This window comes from Arachis ipaensis, chromosome B7 (assembly GCF_059453495.1).
Source record: "Arachis ipaensis isolate K30076 ecotype BB chromosome B7, ASM5945349v1, whole genome shotgun sequence".
In the NCBI taxonomy this organism is placed as follows: Eukaryota; Viridiplantae; Streptophyta; class Magnoliopsida; order Fabales; family Fabaceae; genus Arachis; species Arachis ipaensis.
In genome coordinates this window covers 112,736,663-112,759,640 of record NC_142442.1, presented here as the reverse complement: position 1 = coordinate 112,759,640, position 22,978 = coordinate 112,736,663, and positions in this window count along the sequence as shown.

The window sequence follows — 22,978 nt, the reverse complement described above, 5'->3', positions numbered from 1 at the left end:
GTGTTTTCTTGTTAATTTTTCTGTGTTTTTCGAAAATTTTAGTTTGGTTTTCTAAAAAATTTTAAGTTTGGTGTTCTTCCTTCATGTTCTTGTGTTCTTATGAGTCTTCAAAGTGTTCTTGAGTTTTCCTTGTGTCTTGATCTTAAAATTTTTAAGTTTGGTGTTCCTTGGTGTTTTCCCCCCAAAATTTTCGAAAACTAGGAGCATTAGATCTAAAAAAATTTTAAATCTTGTGCTATTTTATTGTTTTTCTCTTTCCTCACTAAATTAAAAAATATCTTTTCTCTCTATTTCTAAAACAAATTTTCGAAAATTATTTTCTAAAAATTCAGATTTTTTTTCAAAATTTAAAATCTTTTCCAAATCATATCTTTTTCAAAACTTCCTAACCACTTTCTCTCTCCTCAATTTTTTCGAAAATATTCACCTATTTTTTTACTTTATTTTAATTTATTTATTTTCTAAATAAGTAAATAAATAAATAAATAAATAAAAATAAATTTTTTATTTGACATCATCTCCCTTTCTCCATCATGGATCTAAGTGGAAATGAACAGTCCAGGAGGACTCTGGGGTCATATGCTAACCCCTTTACTGCTTCATATGGGAGTAGTATCTGCATACCCTCCATTGGAGTCAGTAGCTTTGAGTTGAATCCTCAGCTCATTATCATGGTGCAGCAAAGCTGCCAGTATTCCGGTCTTCCACAGGAAGAACCTACAGAGTTTCTGGCACAATTTTTACAAATTGCTGACACAGTACATGATAAGGAAATAGATCAGGATGTCTACAGACTATTATTGTTTCCGTTTGCTGTAAAAGATCAAGCTAAGAGGTGGTTAAATAACCAACTTAAGGCCAGCATAAGGACATGGAAACAGCTGACAGAAAAATTCCTGAATCAATACGTTCTCCCAAAACGGATGACACAGCTAAGGCTGGACATCCAAGGCTTCAAACAAGGAGATAATGAATCTCTTTATGATGTCTGGGAGAGATACAGAGAGATGCTACGAAAATGCCCCTCTGAAATGTTTTCAGAGTGGGTTCAGTTAGACATCTTCTATTATGGGCTTGCAGAAGGAGCTCAAATGTCTCTAGATTACTTAGCTGGTGGATCTATCCACATGAGAAAGACAATTGAAGAGGCTCAAGAGCTCATTGATACAGTTGCCAGGAATCAGCATCTGTACCTAAGCAGTGACCCCTCTGAAAGAAGAGGTTCAAACAGTAACTGCTGAACTCAGCCCTGTAAAACAAGCTGATGAATTCAATCAGCAATTGGACTTTCTAACAAAGCAGTTAGCCAAATTCAAGGATAAACTACAAGAGACAAGGATGGCTAATATAAACATGAAAGTACAATTAAAGCAAACAAAGCAGCAGCTGTCAAAACAAATAACAGAAGAATACCAAGCAGTTCAATTAAGAAGTGGGAAAGCACTAAATTCCCCACTTCAAGGCAGCAGGAAACCAAGAAATGAGCAAACCACCCAAAATCCATCTGAGGACAGTAAGAGCCCAAGGAAAAATAATTCTGGCACTAAAACGCCAGAAGTTGGGTGGAAGGCTGGCGCTGAACGCCCAGACCATGCTCAAGACTGGCGTTCAACGCCAGAAACAAGCAAGGATCTGGCGTTGAACGCCCAAAAGAGGCACAGTTCTGGCGTTCAAACGCCAGGAATAGATGAGGAGCTGGCGTCTAACGTCACTCCAGCTTCTAACTCTGGCACTCCATTGCCAGTGAGGGATCAGACACACACAAGTGCTGATGACAACCCCTCTAAAAAGGCTTCTTCAACCACTTCTGTAGGCAATAAACCTACAGCAACTAAGGTTGAGGAATATAAAGCCAAGATACCTTATCCTCAAAAACTCCGAAAAGAGGAGCAGGATAAGCAATTTGCTCGCTTTGCAGATTATCTCAGGACTCTTGAAATAAAGATTCCATTTGCAGAGGCACTTGAGCAAATACCTTCTTATGCCAAGTTCATGAAAGAGATCTTGAGTCATAAGAAGGATTGGAGAGAAACTGAAAGAGTTCTCCTCACTGAAGAATGCAGTGCAGTCATTCTAAAAAGCTTTCCTGAAAAGCTTAAAGACCCTAGGAGTTTTCTGATACCATGCACATTAGAAGGTAATTGCACCAAGACAGCTTTATGTGATCTTGGGGCAAGCATCAACCTAATACCTGCATCCACTATCAGAAAGCTTGGTTTAACTGAAGAAGTGTAACCAACCCGGATATGTCTCCAACTTGCTGATGGCTCCATTAAATACCCATCAGGCGTGATTGAAGACATGATCGTCAGAGTTGGGCCATTCACCTTTCCCACTGACTTTGTAGTGCTGGAAATGGAGGAGCACAAGAGTGCTACTCTCATTTTAGGAAGACCCTTCCTAGCAACTGGACGAACCCTCATTGATGTCCAACAGGGGGAAATAACCCTGAGAGTTAATGATGATGAGTTTAAGTTGAATGCTGTCAAAGCCATGCAGCATCCAGACACACCAAAAGACTGCATGAAAGTTGATCTTATCGACTCTTTGGTAGAAGAGATCAACATGGCTGAGAGTCTCGAATTAGAGTTGGAAGACATCTTTAAAGATGCTCAGCCTGATTTGGAGGATTCAGAGGAGATTAAAGAGCCTCTGAAATTTTCTCTGGAAGAGGAAAAACCTCCTAAACCCGAGCTCAAACCATTACCACCATCCCTAAAATATGAATTTCTGGGAGAAGGTGATACTTTTTCAGTGATCATAAGCTCTGCTTTAAACCCACAGGAAGAGGAAGCACTTATTCAAGTGCTAAGGACACACAAGACAACTCTTGGGTGGTCCATAGGTGACCTTAAGGGCATAAGCCCAGCTAGATGCATGCACAAAATCTTATTGGAGGATAATGCTAAACCAGTGGTTCAACCACAGAGGCGGCTAAATCCAGCCATGAAGGAAGTGGTGCAGAAAGAGGTCACCAAATTACTAGAGGCTGGGATTATTTATCCTATTTCTGATAGCCCCTGGGTGAGCCCTGTCCAAGTCGTCCCAAAAAAGGGAGGCATGACAGTGATTCATAATGAAAAAAATGAACTGGTTCCTACAAGAACAGTTACAGGGTGGTGCATGTGTATTGACTACAGAAGGCTCAATACAGCCACCAGAAAGGATCATTTTCCTTTACCATTCATAGACCAGATGCTAGAAAGACTGGCAGGTCATGATTATTACTGCTTTCTGGATGGCTACTCAGGCTATAACCAGATTGCAGTAGATCCCCAGGATCAAGAGAAAACAGCATTCACATGTCCATCTGGAGTGTTTTCTTATAGAAGGATGCCATTTGGGCTGTGTAATACGCCTGCAACCTTCCAGAGATGCATGCTCTCTATTTTCTCTGATATGGTGGAAAAATTTCTGGAAGTCTTCATGGATGACTTCTCAGTATATGGAGACTCATTTGGCTCCTGTCTTGATCACCTGAAACTTGTTTTGAAGAGATGCCAAGAGACCAACCTAGTTTTAAACTGGGAAAAATGTCACTTCATGGTGACTGAAGGGATTGTCCTTGGGCATAAAATCTCAAACAAGGGGATAGAGGTGGAACAAGCAAAAATAGAGGTAATTGAAAAATTACCACCACCTGCCAATGTTAAGGCAATCAGAAGCTTTTTGGGACATGCAGGACTCTATAGGAGGTTTATAAATGATATTTCAAAAATTGCAAAACCTCTAAGCAATCTGCTAGCTGCTGACACGCTATTTGTGTTTGACACAGAGTGTCTGCAGGCGTTTGAAACGCTGAAAGCTAAGCTGGTCACAGCACCAATTATTTCTGCACCAGACTGGACATTACCATTTGAGCTAATGTGTGATGCCAGTGATCACGCCATTGATGCAGTATTGGGACAGAGGCATGACAAGCTTCTGCACGTCATTTATTATGCTAGTCACGTTTTAAATGATGCCCAGAAAAATTACACAACCACAGAAAAAGAATTACTTGCAGTGGTTTATGCCATTGACAAGTTCAGATCATACTTAGTAGGATCAAAAGTGATTGTGTATACTGACCATGCTGCTCTTAAATATCTACTCACAAAGCAAGATTCAAAACCCAGGCTCATCAGATGGGTGTTGCTTCTGCAAGAGTTTGATATAGAAATAAGAGACAGAAAAGGGACAGAGAACCAAGTGGCTGATCATCTGTCCCGGATAGAGCCAGTAGAAGGGACGTCCCTCCCCTTTCTTGAGATCTCTGAGACTTTTCCGGATGAGCATTTATTTGCCATTCAGGAAATACCATGGTTTGCCGATATTGCAAACTATAAAGCTGCAAGGTTCATACCCAAAGAGTACAACAGGCAACAAAAGAAAAAATTAATCACTGATGCAAAGTACTACTTGTGGGATGAACCCTATCTCTTTAAAAGATGTGCAGACGGAATAATCCGTAGGTGTGTTCCTAGAGAAGAAGCACAAAAGATCCTATGACATTGCCATGGATCTCAATATGGAGGCCATTTCGGAGGTGAGTGAACAGCCACCAAGGTCCTCCAATGTGGCTTCTATTGGCCCACACTCTATAAAGATTCCCGAGAATTTGTACGTAACTGTGACAGTTGCCAAAGAGCTGGTAATCTGCCTTATGGTTACGCCATGCCTCAACAAGGAATTTTGGAGATTGAGTTGTTTGACGTATGGGGAATTGACTTCATGGGACCTTTCCCACCATCATTCTCAAACACTTATATTCTGGTGGCAGTTGACTATGTATCAAAATGGGTTGAGGCCATTGCCACACACACCAATGATACTAAAACAGTGCTGAAGTTCCTCCAGAAAAATATCTTCAGCAGGTTTGGGGTCCCTAGAGTACTAATCAGTGATGGGGGCACTCACTTCTGCAACAAACAGCTTTACTCTGCCATGGTCCGGTATGGGATTCGCCACAAGGTGGCGACTCCATATCATCCACAGACTAATGGACAAGCTGAAGTATCTAACAGAGAGCTAAAAAGAATCCTAGAATGGACTGTAAATACCCGTAGAAAGGATTGGGCAAGAAGCTTGGATGATGCTCTGTGGGCATACAGAACAGCATTCAAGACTCCTATAGGGACCTCTCCATACCAACTGGTCTATGGTAAGGCATGTCACCTGCCCGTGGAACTGGAACATAAAGCCTACTGGGCAACCAGATTCCTGAACTTTGATGCCAAATTAGCTGGAGAAAAAAGATTGCTCCAACTAAATGAGCTAGAGGAATTCAGATTCACTGCTTTCGAAAATGCAAAGCTTTATAAAGAAAAATAAAACAAGTGGCATGACAGAAAGCTGTCATCTAGAATCTTTGAACCATGACAAAAGGTTCTGTTGTTCAACTCTAGGCTCAGGCTATTCCCCGGAAAATTGAAGTCCCGGTGGAGGGGACCATATGTGATTACAAGTGTATCACCATATGGTTATGTGGAGCTTCAAGATATTGATTCTGATAAGAAGTTCATTGTCAATGGACAGAGAATCAAGCACTATCTTGAAGGCAATGTTGAGCAAGAGTGCTCAAGGCTGAAGCTAGACTAAAAGCTCAGCAAGGTCCAGCTAAAGACAATAAAGAAGCGCTTGCTGGGAGGCAACCCAGCCATGGGGCATCAATCCTCTAAGCATTTTGCCCTATTTTTATTTTTATTTGTTTATATAAAGTTCATTGATAACAAGGTAAAGAATCAGTTGCATAAGTTCACAGGGTTACAGAAGGATTTTGCACACAAAACAGAGAAAAAGAGCTCACTGGCAAGAAAACGCCAGTAAAAGTCTGTTTTGGGCGTTCAACGCCCAACAGAAGCATCCACTGGGCGTTGAACGCCAGTGAGGATAGCCATCTGGGCGTTAAACGCCAGAAAGAAGCTCTTTCTGGGCGTTTAACGCCAGATTTACAGCATTCTGGGCGTTCAGAAAAACGCCCAATAACAAAGGACTTCCTGGCGTTCAACGCCAGAAAGAAGCAGCAGCTGGGCGTTGAACGCCCAGGAGAGGCAGCATTTGGGCATTGAACGCCCAAAACATGCAGCGTTTGGGCGTTCAAACGCCAGGATGGTGGGGAGGAGGTAAATTCATTTTTTCTTCATATTTTTCATTTTAATCTTAATTTTCATGCTTCAATTCATGATTTCTTGCATAAACATGTTAAGAACCCTGATTTCTAAAATCCCTAATTTCTAAAAACCCTACCTTAAAAATATCAAATGTATCTTAATCCATAAGCACAAACCCTCTTTTTCAAATTCAATCCAACTCTTTTTCAAATTTTCAAAACAAATCTATTTTTTTTAACTAATATCTTTTTCAAATCTCCACATTATCTTTTTCAAAATCTAGATTTATCTTTTTCAAAAAATTTTCATATCTTTTCAATTTTAAACTATATCCTCTCTTATCATATCTTCTATCTTATCTTTTCCAAATCAATCTTTTTATCATATCTTTTCAAAATTTTCGAACCCACCCCTCCCTTTATATATGGGTTCGGCCTCCACCCTCCTCCATCAACAATTGCACCTAGCTCTCCTTCTATCCCTCTCCTTTCTTTTCTTTTGCTTGAGGACAAGCAAACCTCTAAGTTTGGTGTGTTTATCCGTGATCACTAAGAGCATGGCTCTTAAGGGAAAACAACCCACTTCAAGAGGAAAGAAAGAGAGCGTTCCAAAACCACTTTGGAATCAAGGGAAGTTCTTATCTAAAGAACATTCAGACCATTATTATAAAATAATGGGTCTAAGATCAGTGATCCCGAAAGTTAGATTCGATCTGAAAGAAGACGAATATCCAGAGATCCAGGAGCAAATTCGAATCAGGAATTGGGAGGTCCTAGCTAATCCTGAAACGAAAGTGGGAAGGAATATGGTCCAGGAGTTCTATGCTAATATGTGGCATACAGACAGGCAAAGACTATCTGGATCTGATATCTATGACTATCGAACCGTGGTCAGAGGAAAGATTATTCATACCCACCCTGACAAGATCAGAGAGATCTTAAAGCTACCTCAGCTGAAAGATGATCCAGACTCCTTCAATAGGAGAATGATGAGAACAAACAAGAGCCTGGATAAGATTCTAGAAGACATATGCATCCCTGGAGCCAGGTGGACCACCAGCACGAAGGGTGTTCCTAATCAACTCAAAAGAGAAGATCTCAAACCAGTGGCCAGAGGCTGGCTGGACTTCATTGGGCATTCTCTGCTGCCCACTAGCAACCGTTCTGAAGTCAATGTTAAAGAGCAGTGATGATCCATTGCATCATGATGGGAAAAGAAGTGGAAGTTCATCAACTGATTTCAACTGAATTCTACAAAATTGCTAACAAAAATTCTAAAGAAGCCAGGTTGGCTTACCCAAGCTTGATTTCTCTGCTCTGCAAGGACGCTGGAGTAAGAATGGGAATAACTGAGTATATCTCAATTGAGAAACCAATCACCAAAGCATCAATAGAAAAACAACAAGCACAGGATGACCCCATCAAGAAGAAAACACAGGAATTTCTCCCAGAAATCCCTCAATCTGAATATTGGGAGTATCTTGAAACATCAGTTACCAAGATGCAAGAAGCTATGGAACAAATAATAAAGGAACAGAAGGAACAAAGTCAAATTCTTTGCTACTTGATTAAAGAACAGGAAGAGCAAGGGCGTGACTTGAGGGAATTAAAGCGCCAGAAGTTATCTCTTGAAGGACCAAGCACCCCACAGATTCGAGGAACATCCACTTCCCAGAACAAAGGTTGTTAAATTCCAATTTCTGCTTTAACTCTGTGATAGTTGTCGTTATAGGAGTTTACCTTAGGAGTCATATAATAGTAATTATTGTCTATTTTGATTTTATCTCCAATTAAGTTATAGTCTATTTTTATCATCATCAGCAAACATGAATAAAATAGCAGATCTTTTGAATAAGAGGCAATAAAATTCGAGTTCTAATAAGAAAAAAAATTCTAATTAGTAACATGTGGTGGCAATATTTTCTGTCTTCTGAATGAATACTTGAACAGTGCATATATCTTTTGAATTTGTTGTTTAAGACTGTTAAATATGTTGGCTCTTGAAAGAATGATGAACATGAGACATGTTATTGATAATCTGAAAAATCATAAAAATGTTTCTTGAAGCAAAAAAAAGCAGCAAAGAACAAAGCTTGCAGAAAAAAAAATATAGAAAGAAAAAGAAAAGCAAACAAAAAAAGCCAAAAGCTCTTAAAACCAAAAGGCAAGGGTAAATAAAAAGGATCCCAAGGCTTTAAGCATCAGTGGATAGGAGGGCCTAAAGGAATAAAATCCTGGCCTAAGCGGCTAAACCAGGCTATCCCTAGCCATGTGCTTGTGGCGTGAAGGTGTCAAGTGAAAACTTGAGACTGAGCGGTTAAAGTCAAGGTCCAAAGCAAAAAGAAGAGTGTGCTTAAGAACTCTGGACACCTCTAATTGGGACTTTAGCAAAGCTGAGTCACAATCTAAAAGGGTTCACCCAATTATGTGTCTGTGGCATTTATGTATCCGGTGGTAATACTGGAAAACAAAGTGCTTAGGGCCACGGCCAAGACTCATAAAGTAGCTGTGTTCAAGAATCATCATACTGAAATAGGAGAATCAATAACACTATCTGAATTCTAAGTTCCTATAGATGCCAACCACTCTGATCTTCAATGGATAAAGTGAGATGCCAAAACTGTTCGGAAGCAAAAAGCTACTAGTCCCGCTCATCTAATTAGAATCCGAGCTTCACTCAAAAAATCTGAGATATTATTGCTTTTTGACTTATTAGTCTTCTATTTTATTTGTCTAGTTGCTTGAGAACAAGCAACAGTTCAAGTTTGGTGTTGTGATGAGCGGATATTTTATACACTTTTTGGGGTTAATTTCACATAGATTTTAGTATATTTTAGTTAGTTTTTAGTTTATTCTCATTAGTTTCTAGGCAAAATTTATATTTCTGGACTTTACTATGAGTTTGTGTATTTTTCTGTAATTTCAGGTATTTTCTGGCTGAAATTGAGGGAGCTGAGCAAAAATCTGATTCAGGCTTAAAAAGGATTGCTGATGCTGTTGGATTCTGACCTCTCTGCACTCAAAATGAAATTTCTGGAGCTACAGGAGTCCAAATGGCACGCTTCTAATTGCGTTGGAAAGTAGACATCCAGGGCTTTCCAGAAATATATAATAGTCCATATTTTGCTCAAGGATAGATGACATAAACTGGCATTCAACGCCAGTTCCATGCTGCTGTCTGGCGTCCAGCGCCAGAAACAAGTTACAAAGTGGAGTTCAACGCCAGAAACAGGTTACAACCTGGCGTTGAATGCCCAAAACAGCCCAGGCATGTGAGAAGCTTCAGTCTCAGCCCCAGCACACACCAAGTGGGCCTCAGAAGTGGATTTCTGCACTATCTGTCATAGTCTACTCATTTTCTGTAAACCTAGGTTACCAGTTTAGTATTTAAAACAACTTTTAGAGATTTATTTGGTATCTCATGACATTTTAGATCTGAACTTTGTACCTTTTGACGGCATGAGTCTCTAAACTCCATTGTTGGGGGTGAGGAGCTCTGCTGTGCCTCGATGAATTAATGCAAGTATCTCTGTTTTCCATTCAAACATGCGTGTTCCTATCTAAGATATCCATTCGCGCCTAATTATGGAGAAGGTGATGATCCGTGACATTCATCACCTTCCTCAATCCATGAACGTGTGTCTGACAATCACCTCCGTTCTACATCAGATTGAATGAATATCTCTTAGATTCCTTAATCAGAATCTCCGTGGTATAAGCTAGAATCCATTGGCAGCATCCTTGAGAATCCGAAAAGTCTAAACCTTGTCTGTAGTATTCCTAGTAGGATTCTGGGATTGGATGACTGTGACGAGCTTCAAACTCGCGAGTGCTGGGCGTAGTGACAGACGCAAAAGGATAGCAAATCCTATTCCGGTATGATCGAGAACCTACAGATGATTAGCCATGCGGTGACAACGCACCTGGACCATTTTCACTGAAAGGAAGGATGGTAGCCATTGACAACGGTGATCCTCCAACACACAGCTTGCCATAGGAGGGACGTGCGTGCGTGAAGAAGAAGATAGGGAGAAAGCAGAGATTCAAAGGACAAAGCATCTCCAATACTCCAACATATTCTCCAATACTGCACAACAAGTATTTAATTCGCACTCCTTTATTTTCCACTATTTAAACTGATAAACATAATTGGCTTTCTGACTAAGATTTACAAGATAACCATAGATTGCTTCAAACCAACAATCTCCGTGGGATTCGACCCTTACTCACGTAAGGTATTACTTGAACGACCCAGTGCACTTGCTGGTCATGTATGCAAAATTGTAAGAGAGTAACAATTTTGTGCACCATGTACCCACTTGAAGCTTGTATTGGGTGGCAATGGCCTTGGGATAGGTGTTTTTGGTGGTTCTGCAAGTTCCGTTTCCTTGTGCTCTTCTGTGAATTCTTCCACTTCCTTGCAAAGATCTTCGATTGTATCTGTATTCTGGTCAAAGTCTTCTGCGTCTTCCTCATCACTTGAGTCATAGATTGGAGGTTGAGAGAAATCTACCTCCGCATCATCTTCATATTCACTTGGGGAAGATTCTTCGATCTCAGAGAATTCACTCGCAGATGCAAGTTCATCACTAGGAGCACTAGACTTGTGACTATCATCATCAAGGAAATTTGCTTCTTGGATTATTCCGTCTGATTCTTCGTAAATGACTTGCCTTGGAGATTGTACGGTATCCTCCTTAGCATCAACTGTAGTGTCTTGGACGGAGTTTTCCTCAATTCTGTATTCCCAAGGAAGTTCAGCATCGCCTAGATCTTCAACCAGCTCTTCTTTTTGAACAATGACAGCTTCTTCCACTTGTTCTAGTACGAATTCATTTTCTGTCTTGTCCACTGGAGTCTCTAGTATTTCTTTCATGCTACGCTCTTCATTGGGCTGTCCACATGGAGCTGTGGTTGATCCTTGTATATTTGAGCGCCTAGTGACCCATTGAATTAGTGCTTGCTCCAGTTGTTGAATAGTTGTTTGAAATTTAATCATTGTTTCTTTCAGGTGATCCTTTGCTTCGCGGTTTGCCAGACTTGGACATGATACAAAGGAAAGTGGTGATGATTGGGAATGATTGGATTGGTATTGGGGTAAGGAAGGATCATATGATGGCGAATGGTGAAGAGAAGCTTGTGAGTGTGGTGGTTCGAGGTTATGTTGAAAGGATGGTTCATATGCACGGGGTGGGGCCTGTTGATAGTTACAAGGTTGTCCACCATGTCTTACAGCTGGGTATGCACGGTAGAATGGTCTTTGTCCAGGATATCTCGGAGGGTGTTGCTGCCTAAAGGGTTGATTAGATCCTCTTGGCTCCACCCATCCTTGATTGGTCTGACCTTGATGCATATTCCTGCTGTAACTTCTATTTCCTTCAACAAAGTTAGAGCCAAACTCAAAGCGAGAGGGGTGAGAGTTCATAGTAGCAAATAAAGAGAAAAAAAGGAAAAACAACAATAAATAAACAAGCAAAAGAAAAATATTTACAATAACCAATAATAAGACACACGTTAGCAGTTCCCCGGCAACGGCGCCATTTTGAAAGAGCAAGAAGATTGATGGTTTAGAGGTTATAAAAACTCTCGTTGTGAGTATAGTTACTAAACCAAGCAATCAACCTTTCTTACAAACGTGTTGGTTGTCACAAGTAACAAACCCCTTTAAAAATTGTTAAGCGAGTATTCAAACCTCGGGTCGTCTTCTCAAGGAACTGCGAGGAAGTGTGTTCTTATTATTGGCTATAAAGGTTGTAATCGGGGTTTAGAAGGTGAGAAGCAAGTAATTTAAATGACGAGTGAATTAAATGGCAATTAAAAATAAATAATAACTGTAAAACAACTTTTGGCAAGATAAGGGAAATTAGAAGTCCAACTTAGTTACCCTTCTCAACAATAATGAAAGTTGTATCTTAATTCCACTTGGTCAACCTTTACCGGAGCAAAGGAAAGTCAAGGGACTAATTAAATTGACCTTTGAATCCTAATTATTTCCTAAGAAAAGGTTGGGATTATTTAAGTTCAACTTAATTAGCAAGATAACGATTATCAATTATGTTGAGTTTAATAACTGTTGAGTTACTGAATTCTTAACCAAAACCAAAAGGGGAAAAAGTAAATTGCTGAAATAATAAAAGTGTCCTTAGATGGGAAGCAATGACAACTTAAATCAAGAGAACAATCATCAATTGAAAATACCTCAAATTATCATTAATTCAATTAGAAATATGTAACATGGAATAATTCTTAGATCAATTTATAATAATAATCAATTCAAATGTTGGAATAAATAAATAGAAGTAATACTAAAAGAACATTAAACCTGGATCCAGAGTTACTCTTAAAATAAGAAGAAATCTTAAATCCTAAAAGAGAGAGAGAGAAGATCTCCCTCTCAACTAAATATAAATCATTGAAAGGTGAAAATATATGCGAGCTCTCTTTGAATGGAAGCATTCCCATGCTTTATAACCTCTGGTCTATGCTGTCTGTACTTGGATATGGGCCAAAAAAAGCTTCAGAATTTGCTGGGGGCGTATTCTGTAATTTCTGGTGCGTGGCCTCTGTCACGCGTCCGCGTGGGTCACGCGGTCGCGTCATTCGGAGCTTTTCCTTGCCACGCGGTCACGTCAGTCATGCGACCGCGTCATGTGTATTCTGCTTGAGGCACACGGTCGCGTCAGGCATGCGGCCGCATCGCTGCTGATTCATGCTTGGCACGCGATCGCGTCATCCATGCGATCGCGTGGATACCAGTTTCTTTAAAGCTCCGTCTTGCTTCCTCCTTCCATTCTAGTATGTTTTCTTTTTCATCCTTTAAGTCATTCTGCCTTTAGGAAATCTGAAACTACTCAACACACTAATCACGGCATCGAATGGAAATAAAGGTAATTAAAATAATTAATTTTTAAAGCTTAGAAAACATGTTTTTTTCATTATATGACATAATAAGGAAGGAAAAGTAAAACTATGCAATTAATGTGAATAAGTAGGTGAAGAGTTGAATAAACCACTCTAATTAGGCACAAAAGAACTCATGAAATATGGGTTTATCAGCCAGCCATTCGAAATAATGTGCGACGCTTCCAACCATGCAGTAGGAGCAGCATTGGCTCAGCGTGAAGGTAAGGATCCTTTTGTTATTGCTTATGCGTCTAAAACTCTAGATGCAGCACAGTCCAATTACACTATTACTGAGAAAGAGCTTCTTGCTATTATTTTTGCTCTGGATAAATTTTGAGCCTATTTACTTGGTACGAAGGTAGTAGTGTACTCAGACCACGCAGCTCTAAAGTATCGATTAGCTAAAAAGGAGTCCAAACCAAGACTTATACGTTGGATACTATTATTACAAGAATTTGATTTAGAAATTAAGGATAGGAGTGGTAACCAGAATTTAGTGGCAGACCACTTGAGTTGCCTTGAGCACATTTCAGATGACCCCACTCCTATAGCTGATAATTTCCCATTTGATAACCTGCAAGCAGTATCTGAGGTAGTCCCTTGGTATGCACCTGTAGCTAATTATCTAGTTAGCCGCACCTTTCCTCCAAACTTTTCTAAGCATCAAAGAGACAAGCTGAAAAGCGAGTCTAAATGTTATATATGGGATGACCCATATTTATAGAGATGTGGCGCTGACCAGGTAATTAGACGGTGTGTGCCTCAATCAGAATTCCAGTCCATCTTAGAGGCCTGTCACTCATCTGAGAGCGGAGGACATTTTGGCCCTCAAAGAACAACTAGAAAAATCTTAGACTGTGGATTCTGGTGGCCTACACTTTTTAGAGACGCTGCTGAATTTTGTAGATCTTGTTTTCCATGCCAAAAATTTGGTAATATATCCAAGAGGGATGAAATGCCTCAACAAATTATGCTTTTCTGTGAAATTTTTGATGTTTGGGGCATTGACTTCATGGGTCCATTTCCAAATTTTAATGGTTATTTTTATATATTGTTAGCTGTAGATTACGTTTCCAAATGGGTGGAAGCAATTTCTACCCGCACTGATGATGCTAACACTGTTGTTTCCTTTGTGAGAAACCACATTATTTGTCGCTTTGGATCTCCACGAGCAATCGTGAGCGATCAAGGTACCCATTTTTGTAATAGGAGACTAACAGGATTAATGAAGAAGCATGGAATAATTCATAAGGTTGCAACAGCCTACCATCCTCAGACTAATGGGTAAGCCGAGGTGTCAAACAGAGAGATAAAGCGTATCTTGCAGAAGATAGTCAAACCTCATAGAAGAGATTGGAGCACCAGGCTACAAGATGCACTTTGGGCATACAGAACCGCATACAAGACACCCATTGGGATGAGTCCTTTCCGCTTAGTCTATGAAAAAGCTTGTCATCTCCCTGTTGAAGTCGAGCACAAAGCCTTTTGGGCAGTAAAGGAGTGCAACATGGGAATTGAGGAAGCCGTAGCTGAAAGAAAATTGCAATTGCAAGAATTGGAAAGCCTTTGCCTAGAAGCTTATGAGAACTCCAGACTATACAAGAAGATGAAGGCTGTACATGATCAGCACATTAAGAGAAAAGAGTTCCAACCTGGGGACTTAGTCCTCCTTTACAAATCTCGACTGAGACTCATGCCAGGCAAGTTGAGATCAAGATGGGATGGTCCATACAGAGTAGAGAAGGCCGAACAGTACGGAGTTTATCACCTAAGCCATCCTTCAAGCTCTGAACTTATCAAAGTTAATGGACATCGTTTAAAGCTGTACCATAGAGAGAGGATGCAGAAAAACAAGGAGCTCGAGATCTTCCTCTTGGAAGATCCTCACATAGCCGAAGATTGAGCTAATGGAGCGTCCAACTTACGGACGTTAAAGCAAAGTGCTAGGTGGGAGACAACCCACCATGGTATGATCGTTCTTTTCTTTATTTTTAGCTTTTTCTATTTAATAACTCTTCTCTTTATTAGTACATTTCGTGCATCTGTATTTACATACTTTTATTTTTAATTGATAAAAAAAGGGTTACGCGATGCGACCGCATCATTGACGCGTCCGCGTTCCAAGGAGATGGGAGAAAATAAAAACAAACAGAGAGTCACGCAGGAGCGTGGCTGGAGGCGTGTCAACAAATTGCCCCACGCGACCGCGTCGCCGACGCGTCCGCGTCACATGGGAACATTGGCCTCCCACACGACCGCGTGACCCACGCGGCCGCGTGCCTAGAATTCGACGTCAAAAGGACGCACGATCGAAGGTTGTGCTAGAGTGGTGCTGGATTGGTGCTGAAAGCATAATCCTTCCCACGCAGCCGCATGACCGACGCGACCGCATCATATCCTTCTAATATCCACTCACGCGATCGCGTGCCCTACGCGATCGCGTCACCCAATATTTGGCAATTAATGATTTTGAACAGAGAGTTGTGCGAGCGCAAGGCTGCCCTCGCACCAGTGGCATAAAACGGGTCACGTGACCGCGTGACCGACGCGGCCGCGTCAATCAGTATCAGCGCAAGTCGCGCGACCGCGTGCCCCACGCGACCGCGTCGATTGCGCCGCACAGCTTCCCTGATTTGCCACTTATCTTATCTTTTTCTCCTCAAATCCTATTTTCTCTTTTCCCTCCTTATTTCTTCTCCCTCCCTTCTCCCTTCTTCCTTCTTTCTCCTTTTTACACCCTCACTCTCTCTCTCTCTCCCCCATTAACAAGGTTTTCTTTTCCTTCTTCTCTCCTTACTTTTCTATTTTTCTTCTTATTTTTATATGTTATCTTATTTTCTTTTCTTTCTCCCTTCATTATTCATATTTTCTTCCTTTTTACTTGGTGTTAGAAATTTATTTGAGTCATTATTTCTCATTATATGCTTGTGGATTGTTCTACATTTGTTTGGCAATTATATATTACTTTTCAAAGGGTTGCTTGCATGTTCAAATTAACACTTTCCATACATTATTTCACCATGCACGCTATGTGTTTGTGAAAAAGCCCATATGGCATTTTACACTTTTCTACGTTATTCTACTCTACTATTAAATGCCCGTTTTTCACAAAATCCCTTTTTTATTTTATTCGTTATAAATAATTGTCAATACAAACGTGATGATTTGTTACGAGTGATGCTTGATCTATGCTACTCATGCCTTTGCCAGCATGCCAATAAACACCTTGCATTCACTTGTCATCATATGCACTAACTATTTTCCATTGATGACTTTTCACATGTAGTCATGACCATGTGATAACATCATTTACCTTTTACTATGCATTCATAACTACCCTTTTTCCGTTCTCTTCCTTGCTCTATCTCTTTGAATTTAATTTACTTTCTCCTCCCTTTTTTAGAATGGCCACCAAGAAAGGAAAATAGAAAGCTACTCCCAAATCCACAGCAAGAAGAGGAACAAAAAGAGCATTAGTGGCAGAACCCTCCTCAACTGCGGTTAAACCCTCAACAAAGAGACTTAAGAGGATTATAAAGGTTGATGATAAAGAAAAAGCCTTCCCAACAAAGGACACTGCACGGTTTTTCAATCGCTACTGTGAGCAGATGTTCCCCATCCTGGCAGAAAGGAGCTACAACAACGAATACCTTCTTCTCCTCCCAAACCATATTGCTACCTTTGTTGAGCCGCAAATTGCACAAAGACAATGGAGTTTCCTACAGAGACAGCCGAGGCAGGTCAATCTTTCTTGGGTAGTCGAGTTCTACTCCAACTTCCACCTATCAACCCTGCAGTCTGTCTTTGTCCGTCAGAAGCAGGTCCCCATTACAGAAGAGGCCATTCAAAAAGCTCTAGGTCTTCCCCCTATTCCAGAAGGTTTGGACGCCTTTCAAGAAGCCGCACTCAAGTGCCAGATGTACTAATTTGACTGGGACGCCGTTCTCAGAGTTATCGCACTACCTGGCAGCCGATGGATCTACAGATACCATCGTACCCGCCCTAAGGGAATTTCGGCTTCAGCACTTACCTTGGAGGCTCGCGTATGGGCACAGATCATGTCCCATTACGTCTTTCCGAGAACTCATGAGTCCTCCTTCACTGCGGACATGGCCGTTCTACTATGGTGCATCCTTACAGACCAGCCTCTGAACCTACCAAGACACATCCGGAATGCCATGGGACACGTACAAATCGCGGGCAACTTACATATTCCCGCCTTGGTCTCAGATCTCGTCTCCGCAGCCAGAGTCTCCTTCAGAGCTGGGGACACCAAAGCCATACTTCCACAGAATGATCAATATGTCCCTAATGGAAAATATATCAGACCTTCAGCAGCCACTACAGGCCAGCCTATTAAACCGGCTACAGATATTCCTCCTTCAACACCACAAGCACCTACCACAGACCAACTGCTCCATCAAATACTCGAAAGGTTGGATCGGCAGGAACACAAAGCTAAGATGAGAGAGCGCCGTAACAAGCGCCGATTCATATACCTCAAGGAGCTGATCATGGGAAAATTCAAGGACTCAGACACCCCGGACTCCACTTCCTTTACCAGCACAGGGAGCCATGATGGTCCCGACTGTGGAGATACTGCTACCAGCCCACCTCTGTTCCTGACAGATGGCACCGAGGACGGTGCAAAGCCTTAAGTGTGGGGAGGTCGGTCAGTACCTGACTTCTGGAGGTAATTTCTCTTCCCTAAACACCAATAAATTAGGATATTTAGTTAGTTTTTCTTTTATAGAATAGGATAAATTTCATAGTAATAGATTAGTTGCATGCATGTTCTACTTGATTGAAAAGACAATAAGTTTCTTCTAAGACTCTATTTTTGGAACAAAATTTCACTAATTTTAATTAAATTTTTATGTTAAATTTGCTTGAAGTTGTATTTGGAACATGATTTTTGAGCTAAAGAACACACAACCTGTGAGATTTGAGCCTTTATGCATGGTTACATTATTTAACCATAATTATTTTATTCTTGTGTGTTTACTTCTCTATGATTGTAATCTATATTTTGTTTCATCCTATATGTCTAATATTTATTATATTTATATGTTTGCATATGATTGAGGCCATTAATTGTTTAGCTCACTTATCCAAATTAAGCCTACCCTTTCAATCACCTTTGTTAGCCACTTTGAGCCTTTAAATCCCATTTGTTCTATATTCTACCACATTACTAGCCTTAAGCGGAAAAATAATTATATATCCCAAACTGAATCTTTGGTTAGCTTAAGATAGAATTGTGTGTGCTAATTAAGTATGGGAAATTGTGGGAACAAAAGATAATAAGGGAATGTGTCATGATAATAGAATGGGAATTTGGATACCTACTCATGTGAAACTATAAGAATTAAAAAAATATATGTGCATCGATAAGCTATGTTTATTTTTATGCTTATATTAAAAAAAAATAAAAAATATTCAATAAATAAATAAGGAGACAAAATTATCCCAACGTTAAGTTAAGAATTCAAAGGTCAATGCATGTATGATAAAATTAAAATAAAAGTTGATACATGAGTATGGAATGTGAAAGAGAAATTCTGGGTAGCTAGGTATGAATTCTAAAGTTATATAGAATATATACATAGGTTATGTTAAAGCTTGGGTTAATTAAAGATTCAGTTTATAAGTTTACTTAGCCATATATGTATCCTTACCATCACCTTGGCCCCATTACAACCTTGAAAAGACTTCATGATGTCTGCATTGGTATATTAAATGTTGTTGATTGATTAGGAGAAGAACAAAAAAAAATTAGAAAGCATGATTAGAGAAGGATAGAGTGATTGCCCTTTACACTGGAGAGATTAGAGCGTACATACATCATCAGTGAGGGTTCAATGCTTAAAATTCTATATTCCCTGCTTTCATGAGCTGCCTTCTTGCATTTTTATCTGTTCTTACTGCATGAGAATTGAATTAGTGGAATTTGATTTATAATTGTTTTGAAGAGCTTATTTATTATTGATCAAGTGGATAAAAATCATATAGTTGCATTCATATATATAGGTTGCATTGCATTGCATGAGTTTTACATGTTCCTACTCATTTATTTTATCTCCTTCAACTAAGCATGAGGACATGCTAATTTTTAAGTGTGGGGAGGTTGATAAACCACTATTTTATGGTTTATAATGTGTTTAATTGTGTGATTTTATCATGATCTTTACCCACTTATTCATATGATTAGCATGCATTTATATTTCCTTCCTAAAATTATTACATGATTGAAAACTTGCTTCCTAGAGACTTTTAATTATGTATTTTAATTCTCCTTTATTCCATTTGATGCCGTGATCTGTGTGTTAAGTGTTTCAGGCTTTATAGGACATGAATGAGTTGGAGATTGGAAAGGAAGCTTGCAAAAAATAGAAGGAACACAAGAAATTAAGGAGATGACCAGCGAGAAGTGATGCGGCCGCATGGCTCACGCGACCGCGCGTAAGAGAGGAAATCGCAGTGACGCGGTCGCATGGCTTACGCGACCGCGCGGATTGGAATAGCACAAGTGACGCAGAGGCGTGGACGATGCGCCCGCGTGGCAAAGCAAAACGCCGCATGACGCGTCCGTATGAATGACGCGATCGCGTGACATGCGCGATCTGCATAATCTGCAGAATTCGCTGGGGGCGATTTTGGGCCCTGTTTTGACCCAGTTTTCGGCCCAGAAAAGCAGACTAGAGCCAGAGAACATGCAGAAACCAAAAACAACATTCATTCTACACAGTTTTTAGTTTTTAGATCTAGTTTTACTCCTCCTCTAGGTTTTCTCTCTACACACTCATAGTTCTTATTCTAGGGTCAATGGCGCGGGACCACAACAACCGTAGGAGTCACCGACGGTGGCTTCAGATTACAAGCAAAGGAGGACATTATAGACTTTCATCTGAAGCCGTTGATAGCACCAAGCCAAGCCATATCTCATCGATTGGGGGAAGTGAACTTCCCTTTCTCGGACCCAAGAAAATTCTCTCAGGTCAGTGTAGTTGATCTCTTTCCAAACTGTGTTTCGTAGTACCAACATCCAAGGATTAGGAGTAGAAACAACAATCTTGGTTGAAGTTTCAATTGGAAGTGTTAGCGACGAAGGTTCCGGTACAGTTAAATCAGTTCCAATTTCAGCATCTTTGGTGGGAGCCTATTCCGTCGACATGGCATCAAGCACCAACAATATGGCCATCAAGATAAGAAAGATTGTCATAGGCTGTTGAAGCACGTATAGGGTTGTAATTTTTGGGAAAAATCCAAGGATTGGGAGGGAGAGAGAGTACGCTGTACTGTTTTGAACTTTTTGGGTGGGTTTTTTCCGGGTTGGGTCTGTTTCAGGCCTTACCCATGACCAAAAAAAAAAAAGAATGAAGGTTACATAATAGATTTTAGAGAAAAAAGATTAATAGGTCTCTAATTTTTTAATTCGAAAACACATAAATTTTTAATTAATTAAAAATATAAAATTGTCCATGATTTTTTAAAATATGAGATATTTAAGTCCTTCCATTCAAAATATATAAGGTCAAATCAGTCATCCACATGGACTTAGATGTCTCGCATTTTAGAAAGTGAGAATTGTTTTTGTATTTTTAATTAATCGAAAATTTATTTATCTGCAAAATAAAAAGTCAAAATCTATTTGTCGTTTACTCTAGATTTTAAGATCTAACGGCCGTTAATTAGTTGAACCCATAGTTCTGAAAACTCAACCAAACCGATCGGTTCAACTGAGTTAACTAGGAACCGATCTTTCAGCCAGTTTGATTAAGATATAAAATCATCCTACAAAAAACCGATCAGAAAATCAGCCGAATCGACAATTTATCGATGAACCATTAGAACTGACAGAATTTTTTTATGGTTTTCGGTTCGGTGCATCACTTAAAAATGATGCCGTTTTGCTCTTGTTTAAAACAAAAAATCAGAAGAAAGAAGCCCCCCCTTTCTTTCACTCTCTGAAACTGTGACTGAAACCTAACCCTAGGCCTAGCTATCTACCATCACCGACTAAATCTCCATAATGGTCCCCAGATTCATTTCGTGTACCAATTTAGCCCTTGAGATTTTAATTGTACTATTTATGTCCTCCAAATTGCGCTCCGGGCTACATAACAGTCCTTTACTGGAATTTCGGCGTGACTCAGCGACGACCTTACTTATGTGGCACAGCTATTGCCAGGTAGGACTTCATTGTGGACGAATGACGTGGATAGTATTTTGAAATTCCCCAATTTAGTCCTTGTCCTCTTTCTAAACCCTAAAATTTCGTCTACCTCCCCTCAATCTGGTTCTATACATCAACGTCTCCTTCTTCATCTCTTGTCTACACCAATAGCTGTCCCCCATGAGAGGAACTGGGAGCCACATTGCAGGAAGCTCAAATTGGTCATCATCGACAGAGAACTGGACAAGAAGCACAACGCGAAGCAGGCATGGGCGGGTTCTGGACTGGTGCGGCTGTGGTTGTCGGCCGGTGCTTAGGTGGTCAGCGACGGAGACACACCTTAACAAGCCCTTCTTTGGTTGGCCCAACTATAATGTGAGTGAATATAACTGATTTGTAATCCAATGCTTTTTTTTTGCTGTGACATTAATTTGTGGAGGGTTGTTTGCAGACAAGTAGAAAAAAATGGTGTGGCTTATTCGTCTGGGCAGATTATGTACAAGGGGAGCTGCCTGAAAATGCTGTTCCAGGAGATGATGATGGTGAAAGAAAAATGTACTTTGCATGGTGGGTGGGCAAGATGGAACATGGCAATGTAACAAAGTACCTAATTTAATGAATGAAAATTTTTTGGGGTAACATCACAAGGTTTTTGTTATTGATCTTAGTTTTCTATAATGTAATAATGTAATATCCTGTTAAATGAACAAACAGTACATGTTAATAATTTATAGAAAGGTTGATTCAAACCATCCATAGTATTACTTAATTTAAACCAAAATATGACAAAGCATTCATAGTTTTTACAGATTGCAGCAATAAGTATTTGAACATAGCAAGTAATATGACATACTTGACTAAACTTAACAAAATGAACTATTTTTTAGAGTGAGCACAGTCACATTTTTTTTTACAAAAGACGAACACTTCGCAAGTGTAATGTCCTAGTGTTAAGTTTCACTTCTTCTGTGGATGCTTAAATCCAGGAGTCGGTACAAACTTCAGAATATTTGTGAATCATGAGGCAGTGGCTGAACTTGCACCCTTCATTGGCTCCAGTTCTATAATGGGGGTTGGCAGTGGTGATCTTCTTCGAGCATGTAATTTTGTAGGTCATGTGGCTAGTTCAGCATTTAGTTCAGTGAACTACACAAAACACAAACAACGGTTGAAAACCCAAATTCATCATCCACTAAACCTTTGGCAGAGTTATTAGTGAAGAATTAATAAAAAAGTATATTAAAGAATTAATGTTAAACCTTTTGAGAATCTTTTGGTTCAAAACAATTTGGCTATGACAGATCAATCTCTGAAGCTTGACCAATAAGAGCAGAATTGGTTGCAGCTGGAATATTGTTTGTAATAGTAGCAGTATCAGTAGCTGTACCAGTTGTAGTGGCAGTTGCAGTGGCCTAGGCAGTAGTAGTGGCAACAGGTGTGGACGAAGTAGCGGTTGTAGTGGCTTGGGCAGTAGCGTTCTTAGGGTCTTTAGCAGCCTCCGCAGTTGCAGCAGCATCAGCTGTAGCTTGAGCAGCATCAGCTGCCCTCTTCTTTTCACACTCTCTCTTGGTATGACCTTTTTGCAAACAGTACTTGCAGGTGAATTGTCGAAGTTGTCTTTTCAAGGTTGCACCTGTCTTAGCTTTCTTGCTAGAACTTGTGCCTTCATTAGAGTTCTTCATCCTCTTTGTTTGAAGGTTCCCTGGCTTCTTCTTGATTGGTGGTGCCAATGGCCTACTGACTTTGTTCCCAGAAGGCTTGGCCAGGTAGAAGATTAATGTGGTACTTGTATGTTTACTTGTATGTTC